Source organism: Telmatherina bonti (genome assembly GCF_933228915.1).
Source record: "Telmatherina bonti genome assembly, chromosome: 4".
Lineage (NCBI taxonomy): Eukaryota > Metazoa > Chordata > Actinopteri > Atheriniformes > Telmatherinidae > Telmatherina > Telmatherina bonti.
In genome coordinates this window covers 20,787,813-20,804,005 of record NC_136622.1, presented here as the reverse complement: position 1 = coordinate 20,804,005, position 16,193 = coordinate 20,787,813, and the positions used below count along the sequence as shown (strand labels likewise).

Sequence of the window (16,193 nt, the reverse complement as noted above, 5' to 3'; positions counted from 1 at the left end):
TATGATATTTAATGTTTTATATAGTCATTTCTTTTCCCAATCCACCCTTTCTATCGTTAGCTCTTACTAGGATTTTAGTACTCCAAAAAAAAAAGTGTGATTTCTCATCTTGTATTACTCCTGAATTTAGAGACCGAGTTACCAGTGTTATTTTTCATTAGCAGCAAAGGCTCCATAGCTGGAGGGAAAAGGTATTGTGATGGTCCGTTTGAATGCTGAACAGAATTGAATAGACACAGTCAGCTTCCCAGATACATGCTTAGGCCTGTAGAATGTGGAGTGCTTTGCTTGTAACTGCACCGGTTGTCTTCTTTCATTATCGGTTAATGGTGCCCAACTTGACAGAGCCATGTGATAAACAGAGGAGCTGTGAAATCCTGGAGGTGGAGTTCTCGTCTCCCTGATAATGGGATCTCATCTGCCAGGGAGGGGAGCCTGCCCCACCAGCCAATCTAGCTTTCCTTTTCACAGCCCTCACAGTGGATTCATTGCACTCAACTCGCTTCACTGCTGTCTTGGGCCAACTTGCGCCTGACAGCTTTTTAAAAAATGGTGGTGTTTAACCTGCTTCTCCTCAGAAAACATGATAGAAAATGGTCAAGTTTTGCATCAGAAAACTGAGATTTCATCCTTCTTATCCATCTTGGATCCCTTAAAATGTTTGTGTAGCAGAGGAAAGGGTGCAGACTGTGTGTGTACATATCATAAACACTGACCTTGTGAAATGTATACATACTGTGATAAGGGAGGCGCTGTGGAGTTAGGTTACCATGGAAGGGGGAGTATGACTTCTCAGGACAGTTGCCTCAGGAGCTGGAAAAGGTTTTACTAGCACACAGAAGAATCTCCCTACCCCATACACACACACCATCGCTATTGAAGCAAAGACGACCAACGTGGTTTGTAGCACAATGAAGGGCCCCCCTGCACACCACCCTCAACTCAATTTCTATTGATCCTTCCTGCCTGTCTCTGCTGCTGCCCATGTTTGGCTTCAGTGCAAAAGAGTCCAATGTGCAGACTATTTGCTTTAGTTAATTAGATCCTGACAGCTATCCAATATCATGTTTAATATGATGAAAATGTGTTGAGCTTTTCTTTTAGTAAAAATGAAAAAGATCCTGTTCATTCATAACACAAAGCACTCCATCTTTGTTTCCCTGCTGTTTTTACATGTGTGGAGAGTTTTCATTGGCAGCGTGTACACAAAGAATAAACAAACTGTTGGGCATTTCCAGCCATGATATACAACAAAAATCAGCGCACAGACAGTGGAAAACGAGATAAAAAAATAAATAAATAAATAAAAAGATGCATGCTTGGGCTGTTAAGATCTGCCTCCCATATACGGATAATGGACTCCTGGCATCATCATGTCTACTTGTTCCTGCCTTTTTAATGGGTGGGGTGACTAATTAATTCATTATCCAAAATATGCAAATGAGCTTCACAAGCTTAAGCAGCTTCAAAACACCCCGTGTTATTTCCCTTGAGGTGCATATAGTAATGATTTCTGATTTAAATTAACGCCACGTATATGAGACAGCCATTTCATGCTGTTATTTATATATTTATATTACAATTACAACATGTCTTTTACTGTGTGGCTTTGCGCAAAGAAAAACAGACTATTAAGCCATTATTTACAAAGGTACGAGCTTTCACGGCTCCCATTGTCTCGCTCTTGTGTTTCAGTCACATTCCCATAAGCGTTATCATTGATCGGCTGATGATGGTCGGTCGGGCCACTTTGGCTGCCGTGCATCTTGCTTCCTCGTGCAGTTGTACGCAGTCACACGCACGCACGCGCGCGTAGCGCTTCCCTGAGGGGCTACCATCAATCAGCAGCCCCATTGGCGTCCCCACCGCCACCCCTTTGTCCCTGACGATTATTATTTGAATCCAGTCCATGTTTTTTGTTTCGTTTTAGTTTTTTTTTTCTCGCTTTTTTTTTTTTTTTTTAAAGTGCGGTCAGCGTAATTCTTCTTCTCTGGTGTCTGGATAAAGAAAGACTAGGTCAACCATGTGGATGCGTCTGTTGAACAGCTGAAGAAGAGGAGGAGGGGGAGGGTGGGGGGTTAGAGCGAAGAAGGCAGCGATAGGGAGAGCGTGGACTGAGTCTGTGTGTGTGCATAGAAAAGAGGGAGAAGAGGGGGGGGGGAGTGTGTGTGTGGCGCGAGTGTGTGTGGAAAAGGAAGCAGAGCCTGTTAACGGCGAACTCGCTGGTTTCCTACCCCTCGAAACAAGCGCCGTGTTACTTTTCATGTGGACACTATAATCGGCAGCAACAAGGCGGCCAAAGCGAACAGGGGCAGTGTCGAGGGAAGACTAGCTGACGTTGTGGTGCCTTTGGTCGGTTATTTCGTACGTGAGCAGTCTATCAGTAAAGTGAAACCGTCTTTTGTTGAAGCAAGTGCTCGCCTGAGCCGTACCGTGCTGGCAGCGGGTTTTTTTTTAAACGGGATTAAAAAAAAAAAAAGTGTCCTGCGTTCTCTCTTTTTGTCCCAGTTCTTGGATTTGGTTCAGCTGGCTTGCATTTTTCTCCTCTGCTTTTTGAAGGGTCACCTCGGGCAAGGATCGCGTTTTCAACTTGTTTGCAGCAGTCTGTGGGACTCCAAGAATCAGCAGACTGGCGGGTGAGTAGTTGGACAGAGAGACATCGCAGGATAGTTGTGGTTGGAGGACGAGGAGTTTAGGGGGAGCAAACATGGGTGAATGTAGATGATAAAGAATGTAAATTTGGGTAATGGTGGGAAGTGAAGCCGGGTGACACTTGTAGTTTAAACCAGACTGTCCTAATTTTGTTACTACCCGGAGGAGGAAGCATGAATGACCTGGAGTCAAATGTTTTGAGTGCTCTGGGGAGCTGAAAGTTGGCTGCATTGTTGTAAAACTTGGCTCTCTGGACTGTTGCAGACCCCTAAGCAACCTCCTTGACCTGACCATCCTGCTACAGTGTTTTCTACAGCTAATGGTCTTAGAGAGAATAATGAAGTAAACAAAAGGGTTTTGGTTTTTTTTGTTTTTCTTCACTTGGCAGTCTTGCTGCTCAGGAAACATGAAGCTGTTGATGTTTTTCACGTCTGTGTATTGGAGGCATCAAACAACCTCGAGGAAAGAAAGATCAAGTTGTGTTTTCACTAGAGAATTGCTGAAAAAGATCTTGAGTGAGGGTTTTTCTATAGAAGATTGGATGTGAGATTTTGAGTTTTTCCTCATGTCATAAATAGATAATACAGCTGCAATAAGGGAAAATAACTTTAAAAAAAATCTCTTGATAAATATATGTAAAGAGAAACGTGGGTGTGAGACTAGCTGTACCAGTTCCAAACTGTTGAAGGACCACCAAATTAACTTCACACCCCCCCTCCTCTTTTGCACCCCAGAGGGTATGAACTCTGGCCTAAGTACATGCAGCTCTGTGTGTGTGTGTGTGTGTGTGTGTGTGTGTTTTGGGGTTGGGGGGTGGCTGGTGGGATAGGAGGCAGCAGCTTAGGATTTAAAAGTGGACTAGAGTTATTTGTCCGAAAGGCAGCTTATGTAGTGTTTTTGAGTTACTGTAAAAAGGGAGGGTTTGTTTACTTTAACCATCATAACTTGATCATAGTAATTCTTCATTTGATTTGCAGAATCTATGGAGAGTGTGGCCACATAAGCACAATGAAAACCTCCACAGGGACAGGGTGAAATGGGGATTGCCTTCAATCTGTGCCAAATTATAAACAGCCCCTTTCCTGTTCCTGCTTTTTCAGTTTTCACTCAATGAATTCAGATTTTACAATGCTAATTGTAAGAAGCTGCTCTTCCCCATGCTCCGTTTTCCGTGTCTTTGTTTTTTTTTGTTTTTTTGTCCTCTTGGTGGCTGTGAAGTGACCTCTGATTTAATGATTCAGATGTGATTAATCCACTTGAGTGGGATGTTACTGCACTGGCTATATAACACTGCAGACAGTGGAAGGTTGTTGGGGCATAATTTACATCACTTAAGCATTGTTTAAACATTTTTGGGATTGCACAGCTTTAAAAGTAATGTGGATGTGAATATGTTACGTTATATTTGATAATAAAGTACACTTAGTCATTTCCCACATGGCTCTCATCTCTGATCAGTTTTATTGCCGTCTGATCTTGAATGTGATTACTAGTTTTAGTGGTTTCAGCTTTTTAAAGAGCATTGCTGTAATGGTGTGTAAAAATTTAACAGACAAAAAGACTTCCTCCCCCTCCACTGTTTGTATGTACCTGATCATATGTGCTCAGTTTATTTTGTGCCACCCAAACTGCCTTTTAAACAAGTCATGTTTGAGCATCCAAATAATTTGCAGATCACATTGAGAATTTCTATGTAGCACTAAGAAGAGTCGTCTTTGTTTTCAGACGCGGTATCTATTTTTTAATGACTGGTGGTTGCCAAACTGTCTTAGGTTTCATCTTTTTTAAACTTTTTTTAAACAGACTTTATCTCAACCATAAAAACAATCAAGAGGGCCACTGAAATCATTGCAGAGCTTTATCTCGATAACATGTAATCACAATCTCAGCCTACACTGTCACATGGGAAAACTCGTATAGCTTGTCCCTCAGAACTCATTTTGAAATGGCATCCTCTTCACTTCCCTAGAGGTTAGGATATCCATTTAGTTTCACTACTTGTGGACTGAATGGAAGAGGAAGTGGTTGGCCCTCTTAATGGAGTTGTATACAGGAGTTGTTTTGCACAGTGGGATTTGTATTGCTAGAGAGGGCTGAGCATTTTGAGGTAAAGCTGCTGTCAGATGAGACTACAATGGCCTAGGTCCTAATTATGTACACGCTGCAGTCTGCTGTCGATATCATTTCAATCATCTCTATTTGCAGTGCTTCATACTAGTGTTTGTGGGAAATTAAATCTGATGTGGAATTTGATCTGGGTCTGAGTCTGCAGTCTGTGTTGTTGAATCATGTAAACCAGGGAAAGCATAGTAGCAGCGTGAGTCACCCTGCTTCACAAACACAAGTCTCACTGCTGACAAGGTACAGAGTGCTGGTAAACATGCAGCTCACATACAGCCGTGTGTATTCGTGTCACCTCTGAGGAATCAGAGAGGCGATATCGGGATCAAAGAGGCTGTTTCTGACCATACAAAGGGGGGGGGGAGATGCTTCATAGTGTGCGCCTGTAACGGCTGTCTAGCAGCGCAAAGGTGGCTGAATGTTTGACAGGGCATTGGGAAAAACGTTATTTAATCTGCTTGCATGATGGCCCTCACTGGGATTGCACCACGCTGTGTCTGCCCCCTCTCTTCCTCCCTGTGTCAGGATAATGGCAGTAGCTGGGTGGTAGAAAAACACTTTGAGGTTGCATGTGCACTTTTTTTTCCCTTTACATTATCATGTAATCCATTAAGAATTTCAGAAAGGCAAGTCATATTTGATGCCATGTTGGCAGCATGCTTGTGTATTTTTCCCCTGATTAGAAACTCTGGGGGTGTCTTTCCATTTGACTATTATATTCTTATTCAATTCAAATATATGAATCTAGCTGTAACTACAGTCTTTTTACATGAAGGAAAACGTGTATTGTTTAACTAATAAAAAAAAAAATTAATAAAAAAAAGATAAGTAGATGAAGCCAAATGATTTTCTCTAAATGTTGCCTGATTGGAAAGATCTCAACCATAATGAAGTATCACTTCTTTCCCTTCCCACTTTTGACTAACCACACAATGAGAGAGCTACTTTGTCAAAAGCCAGGTGGAAAATCTTTGAGAAGTCATTACTACCATACCATTGTTGATACCGCCACACTGAAACGCTGTCTTGGTTTGGAGGTGCGACAATAAATCTCGACAATTCTTGTTAAGTCTTTTGGGGGTTTTTATTTCTGAATGGAACAAGCGCAATCTGCACTTCATGACCTATTGTCCTTGCAGATAGTCCAGTGACTCATTTGGAATACATTAGCCACAGATTGACATAGTAACAATGGTATCACTGTTAAGGAGGCAGTACCCTCTGGTGGGTGACCACGGAAATAGAGACCAATGAAGGGCTAAAGGAGTACTTTGACTGTTCATAGAAAACTCCAACTAATGTGTTATGTGCGCAGAAGTGCTTATATCTTTAACATAAACCTCAAGAGGAAGTGATGAGTGAGAAATTGGGATAATTGAAAATAAGCAGTATCTCCTATCGCTTCCCCACCTCCATGTCTGTACAAAAAGCAGCTGAGCCCATCAGAGGGCAGTTTTCTCACATGTTAAGTGGAGGGGGGGGGGGGGGGGGACATCTGGCCTTGTTAATTCAGTGCATGGTCATAAAGTGGAATGGCGGTCCCCACTGGGCCTGCCTGCTCTGAACACTGTCAGATGGAGCCTGTGTGTCCTCTCTACCTCTTCATCCTCCCTGTTGACTGTCCCTTTGACACCAGCTCTGACACATCAACAAGAGTAACCTTGCAATCTTGATATGAGGGTTAAACACAGCCGATGTCTGCGGGAGATAAAGTGACAGAACATAAATCATCATGTGCCTGAAAATTAAATTATTTCATTGCTGTCATTTACGTTTTTATTCACCAATCCTGATTTGTATGTTTGTAGAAAAGTACTGTATAGCATTTTTGTGCTCGACTCCACCCAGATAAATATAATTTAGATCACATTAGAAATGAGTGACCTGTATCCAGTCCGCACTTTGGTATATCGACCTTTCAACTGTACATGTGCGGAAATGTTAATCAAACGCCACAAGCGGGGAAGCACTCGTGCTGTGCATTCATATCCTATTTTATCAAGTAAACATTTAATGTGTTTAAATGTACCACAGCTTTATTTATGCATAGAATCTGCTGTTAAATCTAAATTATACATCAGCCAATGAATAATTCATCAGTGCCATTCCTTAATAATTACTTGCAAGGCAGCGAATGGTAATATTTGCTGATAAATTTGCCCATTGATCTTGCTTGTGTTGAACGAGGCTTGTAGAAATGACGTGTGCTCCATTTTGTGTTAATGGTTTCTTTTTTTCTTTTTCTTTCTAAAGCATGTATGCAAAAGCAAGCTAATTGTCTGAGTTTCTTTCTCTAATAAAACGTAAAACTAAACAATGACAGGTGAGCCCACAGGAATCTACTCGGATGGAAACAGCATAATCTTGCGAAGCAGATAATCAGTACGTGTAGATGTTTTTTTTTTTCTTTTGTCTCTAACAACATCTGATGTTGGTGTTAATATGCAGTTCTAACTATGGCTTTTAGAGTGAGTTGTACATGCTTACACCTCAATAGATCAAAGTTGCTTTTTTGTTTTCTTGTAGCTATCATCCCATAGACAGACTGTTCTCAGTCTCAGTATAAGTCTAGATGTCTGCTGTTGGTTTGGTGAATTAGCCAATGCTTGATAAAAGTTGTCTTCTGATACTGTTTCTTTATTGGCACATGTCTTAACAGCCTCTCTGAGCAAGATTATCGGCACGTTATCCTTATAATGCTGTGAGTGCAGCCTAAGCCTCGGAGCACAGCCTGTATCTGTGCGGCTGTATTGCTTGTCCACACAATGAGAAATTATCGACTTGTTGTCACTCACTCATTTGATTAGTTGTTTGGGTGATTCTGCTTTTCATTTGTCACCCAGGCAACCTAAATGTGGAAAACACAGCCACTGCCTCTTTCAATTCTGAAATGAAGCTCTGGAGCATTGTAGGCGATCACATCTGGAAAACCTCTCTCTAAACTGTATCAAGTGTCTTTATCACTCGTCGTGTACCTTTGGTGCTTGTCAGCTCGGTTAGCATCCACGGAAAACTAACGTTTGACAGGTTTTCTCACTGTAGAATGTACAGCAGTGTGGGAGGGGATGCAGCACAACAATTCACTTTGATTTTGCAGCTCAGTTAGGTGCGCTTTATCAGTATATTTATTTTGCGGGCATGCTGCTTCATTTGGCTTCTGTAAGAAGAGCAGCTTAAAGCAGTCAACTGATGTGTGTAAGCCAGGTCATAACAAGAGCACCTTGCATTTAATCCAGCAGGATTCATCAGTAACCTTGTTCTACTAAAAAATAATGAGGTAGACAGCAAGGGCTACCCCAGGCTGCATGTAGGGAGATGATCTTTCTGAACCGGCAAATCATTCCTGTTTTCTATGCTAAAAAGACAGGCTAATGACTATTCTTGATGTGTGTCAGTGCTTTAAGTTAACTAGCGTTAATTCACAGAAAGATCTAATGGGCCTGATTGTCAAGCTGAGCCGAGGCAGTCAGTGAGAGGTCTGGCCTTGGGGGTTGGGGGGTAGTAATTATTTTTTCTGGCGGTGATTCTTTCTGGAAGGGATGACTGCACAATCCAGATATGTAAACACAAAGAAACTGAAAGGCATTATACTGATACTGAAATTTCCAAGCTCTGCCCAAGTGCTCTTCGGATTGAGCTTGGGTGTAAGGGTTATTACAAACCTGTGTCTACCCAACTGTGCATTGCTAACATGTGAGCCGTGTGTGGAAAATGAAGTTCTTTGGGAAATTATTAACTGTGACAGCACACAGTAAAACAAAGAGAGAGCGAGGTAAAGACAACAGCTGCTCAGAGGATTTGAGTCTGCTTACTGGAGCATGACACTTTCAGTGCAACAGAGAATCTCTGCGTTCATGGTAGACAATGATGCCATTGCCCTGTCAGTCATCTGCTCTTCAGTGGCATTTGCAAAATAGATTTAATGCTTATACATTTATCAAGACTTGCATGTCTTTGTGTGCTCATGTGTGGTGTCATATTTGAGAATTAGGTTGTTTGTTTCCACAAAACTGCTTGTAATATTTATCAGGCTGTTGTGGCAGAGAAGACTTCCACTTCTCATGTTTCATAAATAACAAAGCCGCTCAGCTCTGCCCCAGTAAAAGAGACTGGTTGCTATGATAATGTCTGATAAGGATCAACTTAAGAACCACCAGGAAGCAGTCCAGTTTGCAAACATACAGTTACTGAGGTTAGTGCTTGAGTCAGCGCTGGGACAAGACCGGACATCTGTCTCCCAGTGATCTATAACGCCCACAATCCTCTCACAGACTGTCGGCTTTGGCACTCAAGCGGTACACCGGTTGCTGTAGTACACCCAGCCACCTTCAACAGTGGCTTATCTCACAAGCATAACAAACAGCAGGCTAACAGAACGGATTGAAAGCAGTAGGACACACTGCAACAGAGGACCTTAAGAGCTCTGTACCATCATAACTCCACTTCAAAATACAGCCCTTTGTTCTGAGATTGTTGGAGAGGACATCATAGCGAGGTAGCAGCACATCTTTTCATCCTCAAATACACTCACTCCCACTCAGTCAGTCTGCTGTCGGTGAAGGAGATCCTCTGCCTGATAGAGCTTCAGAGAAAGGTATTCCTCTGGGACTGTTGTTCAGGGATTTTTTGCGGTTCTGCCATGCGCTGATTAAAGGAACACTTGTAGATAATCCTTTTAAAAATAGCTCTTTGTTGTGGCAGTGGTGGAGTGAGCTGGGAGTGTGACAGGCTGAAAAAGCCCCAGATTTGGTTTTTTAAAAATGTTATCACCTTGATATCTGCCACTCTTCAAAGATAAATATTTAATGACTTGGTGGCTGAAATAGAGCTGTTACAGCATGCTGGTGAGAAATTGAGCTTCTATTTAGAGCCCATACTGTTCCATAAAGTCATCGCATTGGTAGACAGCCCAAGGTTATTAGTGTGGTATGAGAATAGTGTGTGTTTGTGGTGTGTCTGTGGGTTGCTGAGAAGTTTGCGCTCTTTTCTTGCTGCAGTGATACGAAGGAGAGAAATGAGCTCGGTCTGTTATTGAGCATTTGCTCATGAATCCTTGATGTATTATGGGTGTGTATCTGTGTGTGTGAGAAGGAACGCTGTTGTAGCAGCAGCGCGACACTTAATGCACAGCGGTAGAACTGTTAAGGAACGCTTCAGCTGAACTTTTTCCAAAGGAAAAACAGCAGCATGAGTTGCTTTTTACTACGTTTGCTTTGTTTTACTTCATCGGGTCTCTGCTCTCTGGGTGCTTGTTTGATGTTACTCGTATTATACAAAATTGATTGCCGAGGTTAGCGTCAGTTTTGGTTGCATCGAAGTTATCACAGCACAAAGACAGATTTTCCTACATCAGTTCTCACAATCTTGTACTTTCAACTTCAAATGGCTTGAACCTTGAAATTGATAACAGTGTTGCTCTTAGGTTTTAGGCTTGGATTATTTTGCGATGCTCATATCAGGGTTTGAAAATAACTGCTGAGCATATTTAAACACTCATCTAGGCTCTACTTGATTCGACCTGTTTACTCATTAAATGATAGCTGTGGCGAAAGCAATTACTTTCAGCTTTCAAGTGCCTTGCTTCTGGTCACATCGCGCCTCTTATTCATTTTGTTGGTGCTCCTGAGGCCCCGAGGCTTCCAATCAGTCCGATGAGTGCGGTGCACTGACGTCTTGCATCTTTGTGTAGGAAATAGGTGGGCAAACACAGCAGAGTCCTTGAAACACTTCCCATTGCTTCTATTGGATTACCAGCTGCCTTTCTAGGCCTGATCCGCACAGATGAGCACCAAGATCAATGGAGCTCTTAGCGCAAAGTTAATTCTATCACAAATGGCTTCGCTACTGCTGATCAGAGATTTTTTTATTTTTAGCTTTTATGTTAAATAAAAACATAATCAAGTCAAGCCCGTATCCAATAGTTAAGTATTTTGAGCTACTCCAACTCCCACGGACATCAATTAGGAGGCCATTCATATTCATTATTGAATTGTTGTGTTGGCCTGCTGAGAGGAGGTATAGAGATGGAAGTGGTGAAATGCTGCGTAAAGTGATCTGGCCAGTTTTGCTGAGTATAGCAGGAATGGTGGTTTTTCTTTAGCGGAGCAACTGGCATCATAAATAAGCTAAGAGCGTGTTGTTAGAGGGATGAGGTGTCTTCAGTTTTGACAGTGAGCAGAGAGAAAGGGTTGAAGGGCGTATTGACCCTCTTGTTCCGGAAAGCGAAAAGCAGACTTTTCATTGCCCCTTGTTCCCTGTTAATTATTGTTTGATGCTAATAAAGAAGGGTGGGGGTGGCGCATGTTATGAAACATAATTATTCAATGCAGCATTTCCCCCAGACGATGCTTGTTCCCCCTCCCCTTGTGCTCGGTGAGGGAGCTGCCAGGCCTGTCAATTGGTACAGCAGGCAAAGATGTCCCCTCAGCCTTTTAAGGAGGGGGACAGGAGGGAGCAGGGTGAAGGACGCCATTTGCCCAAGTGATATATGAGGAGAGACAGCAATATATGTAAAGAGCTGCTGAAAGAGAGATAGAAGGTCAAAGCACATTACACCTCAGCCATTTATTGGTACAGAATACTGTCTAACCAAGACTGCAGATACAGTTGCTCAGCAGCACTTTTTGTTTATATACGGTTGTGGTGTGTGTGCGCGCGCGTATTTGTGTGTCAGTAACTGACACATTTTAGATTGATGTGTGCATACAGAGAGATGAATGCAGTACTGTAGTGAATATGCTCTTACTGGCTTTTTATAAGCCTGCAGATTCAGTGAGAAGCTATTTTAACAAGAGTGTAGCTCCACAAACGTGCCCTGCTAGATTTTCACGAAGCAAATTGCAGATGTATTTGAGGGCGACTTCCTATTTGTGAACGCAGCATATTGTGTGCTTAAATACAATGCAAGCATTGGATTAGTAACAATTGCCTCAAAACACTTTGGTTCTTTAGTGCGGTCAAACGCTCTGTTCTGTTGTTGTCCTGTTGTTTAAAAATTAAACTTGTATAGCAAGAATAATTTTTTTATTTGTTGTCATTAATAGACTGTTGAGAGGAGACGTCAGTCAGGCAGCTGCAGTCAAAGCCCGACATTAACATTCCAAGAGTATCTGAAGCTTATTCACAGCAACGCAGACAGGCAGATAGCTTTGTTCATCTTCAGTTTAAAGAAAACAATCAGACTACAGGAAGTCTGAGTTGTGTTGGTGCCGAGATATGTTTTAATGTGCCATTGTTGCACTGTGAGGGATGCAATGTGTAATCCAATATATTGCAGCTGTTAGGTGTTGGGGAAAATGAAAAAATATGCAGCTTGTGTTTGCTGGAGGCATAGCACACTATCAGTTGGGGATCAAGTCTCCATTTCACACATGAACAGACAGAGTTAATCTGCGGATCACCACTGTACACTGTGTAATACTCAGCCTCTCAAGTTTTTCCAAAAGCCCATTGTTCTACTGCACAACCATGCTGTTAGTATTTTTGTGAAATAGTTTTTTTTTTTTTTTTTTTTTGTAGCTGATGTCTATATTTAGTTGAGAACCAAGGGTGCATTTCTATCAGGATAGTCCACTAGACTCAGTCCAATTGGGGACTCGGTTCAGTTGGGGAGTACAAAATTCTGGACTGATTGCTTTCACGATGCACCTCTCAAACAAATCGGACCTTTAAAAAGATACGTTTCACTCCAAATTCTTTCTGTGAGATATGTCTCCCATCCAGAGCTGCCTATCGCCACACATGCGTGCATCTTTTGCACTTTGTTTTGTTGATATCATGCTTGGATCCGCTTGATGTGGACAGAGACCTGCATGTGTAGACGGACCGAGTCCGCTTCTTTGATCCCACTCAGAATTTGTTTGTACATTCACAACACCCCAAATGAAGCGGACCTTCCGAGGAAACAGACAAGGATTTGACTACAAAAGGCTGGTGTGAATGTGGCCTAAAGGCATTTGTAATGATCCCCCCAGGTTCACAGCTTTGGCACCAGGGCAGGAAAAGATGCATACTTGTTGAATGCATGATACATTAAATCCTGTGTTGAATACATGTAAGGATTTACATCATGTTTATTAAGCCTGTATGTTAGTTACACATATGAATCTGATTAATTAAAATAGAATAATTACTGTTATTGTTTTATTCCACCGTCTGTCAATGACAGCCTGATGGATCATAAACGGACAGAGGCAGAGTCTCTGTTGTCAACTATTTTCAGTTTTAATACGAAACTGCTGCAATGATGGCAGAGTGGGCTGGTTGAGCTGTGTGCATTCCTGGGATGAACATTAGGTTCTTTGCTTAAAACCAAAGATACTCTGGCTGCTCCTGGCTGGAGCAAGTGTGTTTCTATCTTCACCTCCCTGGGAACGTTTTTAGAAGAAACTCCTCTTTTTCTGATTCCAGCGCGTACACTCTGTCCACTGACAGAAGTGTGCCCACCTGTGTGTGTGCGTGGACGTGTCTATCCCTGAGGCATCAGGGCATAACTCATAGAGCGATAAAGGAGAAGCTTTTGACACACTACCACGTAAAGGCCCATTTATGCACCTTTACGTATGTAAATGGAGACGTACGTAAACCTACCGGTGTTTACAACTACACCCTGAGTCGTCGTCTTCTTGTTTCTCATCTTCTTTGGCTTTTTCCTTTCTCTGGTTGGGTATTAGCTGTGCAACTCAGTGCTGCCACTGTGATTTCTGGTGGTATTGCTCCGTGTTTTGTATCAAGTGATAAACAGCGGCGTCTCATGAAAATTGCCCAAATTAAGAGCGTAACAGATGCAGGGGATGGACAAAACTGTCTGTTCATCTGCGTATCCGATTTCTGCATTGAGCATTGGGCTTTAAGATCAATATCAGTATATCTAACTCGGTAGGGGGAAACATTGATTTGTGCATTGCTATGTAGTAAACTGTGTAATTTGGATTGCTTTATACGCTTTAAAATAATGGTCAGATTTGTTGGCTACCTATGTGTGTGCAGCCTGTGTGTTGGTGATTGTGTGCCACTGCTACAAGAGACCCGGTCCCAGGCCCTGCATGTTTTATGAGCCGTCCTCAGAGGATATGGGAGCTCTGAACTCTGATCATGCTTGTTCCAGCAGTGTTTTTATCACTCAAGGCTGCCTCCCTTGCCCTTTTTTCTTGCTTGCATGAAAATAAATACATGTAGAATTGGGTAACATTTACAACACCTCACTATATGTGGTTGTAGTTTCAGAAGCACAGCTAGTTTCACAGATTCATCATTTATAATATTCAACTCGAGCACACTACGGAGGGTTCCTTTACCTCTGCCTTGGCTCACTGGCCTGCATGACTGAGATGGTGGATGTCAAGGTTGAATGCTGCACTGAATTTTGCACTCTTCCAGTCACCTCCCCCCACTGGCTTCTCTCAAAACCAGTTCTCATCTCTCCAACAAACTTACATTACCACCAAATGCCAAATGTTCTCCGACTGTCTATTTTCAGTATTTGCATGTTAAGTTGTGAGTAGTTAAAGCTCTTGACATTCGCTCATATTTCCACATTTGGTATTGCAACAAAATGAGGTTAAACATAAAACCAGTCATGAAAGCTTGTGTGGTGATGGTGAAGAGCTGTTTGCATATGAAATAAAAAACCTTTCTACCTTAATTAGGGGTAATGTGCTGGGTAGAGGTAGCGATGCTTTGTTGCTTGGATCATTGTAAGGCCTTGAGAGAAGGATTATCTTTAACTAAAACAAACATAAAACTTAAAGAACAGTAGCTATGACTTTGTGTAATATTTTTAGTAGAGAAAGAGAGACAGAAATCTTTGTGTAATGACCTAATGGCTTGTTTTTATGGGCTGTTCTTAAAGACAATCTTCAGTGCCCTTGCTGGTCCTTGCTGTCAGTTTAAAACCTCAGAACTGCCTTGTCTGTCACTCTAATCTATTTGTGTTAGTTTTTCCTCAGTGCCAGCACGTCTCTGTGTGGCATAGTGATTAGTGTAGCTGGAGGATGTAGGGCAACCGTAAGAATACATTTCCTCCCCTCTCACACTCATGTAGCCTATCAGTTGAAGTTGAGCTGATGGATAGGCTCGTTAAGCTGATAGGCAGATTGCAGAGGAAGAGTGGGGATATTTGATTAGAGAATATCGCTAGAAATGATACATGATGGAGCGCTTAGATGTTAAAATCTCAAGTGCTTTAAACAGTAGGCCAAACTCACTGTTGGCTTTTTTTATTTTTTTTCATTCTCCCAGTAAATCTTTTCACTGAATTAAGAAAATGTCATGTGACAACCCCCCCCCCCCCCCCTTGCTGTATCTCTGCTCTAAGTCATAAAGATAAATATTTGGAGACACGTGCATGATACAGATATTTTCCAGTCCAGATCAGCCTTAAATATGTCCCCGATGTGTATTTATACCTCTCCTGACCCCAGTTTTACCTTGGAGTAAATTTCCATTACAACAGCATAATGCACCAAAAAATTGAATTGCCAGTGCCTTTCCAAAACTGAAGGGAGAAGGAATCCTTTTGAATTAGACACCTTATTCACACTGAAAGAAAAGCTGCTCAGAGATCGACAAGGCAACTCAATTTAAAGCCATGTTCATGATAGTGCTGTCTGCCACCACATACCTCACATTCTTCGGTTTCTCTTATCGAAGACACATTAGGAGAGTTCTTGACTTGCTCGCTTGCAATTACATTTTCTCCAGAGTGGCTCATTTAGAAAAAAGGGGGAAGTCCCCCTCCCTCAGAGTGGTGCTACAACATGATGCCCCATGAAGCGGTCAGAGCTCAAGCTCAAGTTTTGCTCCAGCCAGACATTAAGGGCAAACCAGGAGGTGCTGTGTGTTGACTAGCAGGCTGCAAAATGAAGGCCTGCTCATAAACCTGCTAGATAACAGGAATCTTGGATTATTGTGTGCCCCCCCTCAGGGACATTTGGAGCCCTCATGGAGAGCCCACAAACAGAGAGAGGAGGATTTAGTCTTGTTTTTGAGATATAGCCTAAGCTTAGACTGTTAATCACAGATGTTCCTTTATGTTAGTGAGTTGATACTTTTGAGTATTTTTTGAGTATTTGTTTTTATTAGAGATAAAAAAAAAAATCTTTTACACAAAATATCTTTCTTTATCTTTTTTAGATGGCACTCAGGAATCTGTTTTTGTACAGCAGTGATTGTCTTTGTACCATGTGAGTAGGTTGAAATGTTTACATTGGAAAGCCCCATGTTATCATTCTTTTCTTTTTTTTTTTTTCCATCTATGGCTTTTACCTACTAAACTAACCCCGGATGTTGGCTAAAAATAGTGCATTTGTGAGCACAGCTTTAGAGAGAGGGGAAAAAATGTGGTTATCATCAGTGAATTGAAAAACAAGTGGAGCAGACAAGTGTCTTTGCCCTGCCAATGTGAACTAAAACGGATAGGG

The 16,193-nt window shown here is 42.0% G+C and overlaps 1 protein-coding gene across 2 annotated transcripts in view; it reads left to right on the top strand.

Annotated features, from left to right (window-relative positions):
* The first annotated feature begins 2,578 nt into the window (after positions 1-2,578).
* Positions 2,579-16,193, top strand: part of rerea (arginine-glutamic acid dipeptide (RE) repeats a) — a 94,962-nt gene continuing 81,347 nt past the window's right edge. For both annotated transcript variants that reach the window (XM_079239216.1, XM_079239215.1), the window contains exon 1: positions 2,579-2,636. The gene's annotated coding sequence lies outside the window, so the exon portion shown is untranslated. The remainder of the gene's footprint in view (positions 2,637-16,193) is intronic.